Source organism: Pteropus vampyrus, unplaced genomic scaffold (assembly GCF_000151845.1).
Source record: "Pteropus vampyrus isolate Shadow unplaced genomic scaffold, Pvam_2.0 Scaffold425, whole genome shotgun sequence".
Classification (NCBI taxonomy): domain Eukaryota; kingdom Metazoa; phylum Chordata; class Mammalia; order Chiroptera; family Pteropodidae; genus Pteropus; species Pteropus vampyrus.
The window spans coordinates 82432-84182 of NW_011889206.1; the positions used below are offsets into that span (position 1 = coordinate 82432).

The 1751-nt window shown below is 43.7% G+C and overlaps 1 protein-coding gene across 1 annotated transcript in view; it reads right to left on the reverse strand.

Moving 5' to 3' along the window:
* MYT1L (myelin transcription factor 1 like) overlaps positions 1-1751 on the reverse strand; it is a 65627-nt gene that overhangs the window by 62722 nt on the left and 1154 nt on the right. The window lies entirely within an intron of this gene.

The window sequence follows — 1751 nt, forward strand, 5'->3', positions numbered from 1 at the left end:
CGCCATACGCCAAGGCCCAGCAGAGACGGGGCCCGCAGAGGCCAAGAGTGCACGTGTGAGGAAGTTAGTGCGGGGTCTGCACGCACGAGCAGCTGTGTGGGGTCCGACAGAGGGAAATCTTTTACAATCAGAACAAAACAAAGGCAGATACAACTGAACTCTCGCCGATCTGAACGACTAACAGTCAGGGTCACGTGTCCACGAGCCTCCCCCCGGAAAGAGTGCTTTTCTGTTTAAGAAATTCAATGTCATCCCATAGTCAAAAATTACTGATAATAGGTAGACGTCAAAAAAATAACCCTCGGGAGCCTCACTGGATGCTTCTAGGAGACCACTCTGAGAGGAGGCTTGCCTAGTGATAGAAGTTTTGGACGGTAATTAGTTTTACATAACAAAGTCTGCAACTCTCCCACTTTAAAACTGAGGGAAAAGAAGTCCATAAATGTCAAACGATTTGCCCAAAGTCCCTTGGCTCATTTGTGGTCCAGGGAAACTGAACTGCGTGCGTCTGGACGGGGAGTCGCTCTTAACCCACTTCGCCAAGCCACGCCTCTAATTCACTATTTCCAAGAAAATACCAGGGATTCTGATAATTACATACCATGTGATTCGTGGTAAAAATGCTAACATTGTTCTTAATTAAGTTAAAACACGTGTCGGAAAACTTTCCCGTCTGGATATTTCTGTGAACCGCCCCGAAGCCGAACCTGCTCAGCTCCCGTAAGGTTCAGGGTTCCGTGCCCACACCAGCCCGTGTCTCTAAGGTTCAGGGTTCCGTGCCCACACAAGCCCGTGTCTCTAAGGCCGTCCTCAAATCGCGCCTGACCATCTAAGCACCGTCCTTTAAGCCAGCAGGGAGCTCCCAGACGCAGGCCACACGCCACACGGGGACACACCGTCCACAGCTGGACGAGGTGCACCCTGAGCAGCAACGCGACTGTCTGAGGTAATTCTGTGGAAATTTCTAGAGTTTTCCTGCAAAACTGTAGTTATGAAAAGATAGCTGACACCTAATTAAAACTTTTTAGCCAAATTTAATCTTTTCTATTAATAACAGTATGATAAAGTTTAACTGTTGACTGACTAATCAAGGGATGATCAGGGGAAAATTAGATTGCACTCATGGTTTGCTAACTTATTTTCCATTGAAAACATAAACAACGTAATTTTTTAAAAGTTTTAGATGAAGTATTTACATACATACTCCTTCGAAAAATAACATACTTTAAATAAACTACTTATTTAAATTCCATAGTTCAATAATGTGCTCTTTTATGCAACGACAATAATAAATCTAATATTTTAAATCACAGAATTCTCTTAGATAAGGGCTCGTCGTTTTTGGTGCGTATAACAGAAGTTTGATCACCATTTCACCATGGATGCTCAGGAAAAACTCTCTGCCTCCTTAAAGGCTAGCGTGGGGGTTTGGGAAATAATTTGTAATTTTTCCCTTGATTTTACTGAAGGACATTCAAAATAATTGCCCGATTTCACCCATAAATTAGTGTTCAGCTGAAAAGGAAGCAGCGTCAGGCAGTGACTCTGGCGCCTGAGTTGATTACGTGGCTTGTCAGGCTGAATGACCTTAGTCCCGGCAAAGTAATTTGTAAAAAATTAGCTAAAAATTTAGTATAGACGGTAAACACTTCTAACTCATCCTAACGGAAACTTCCACTGAAAGGAGCAGCTGCTTTAACATCACAGAGAACAACTTCCTCACGGAAAATAAAGCTGACGCGGCACCTGTC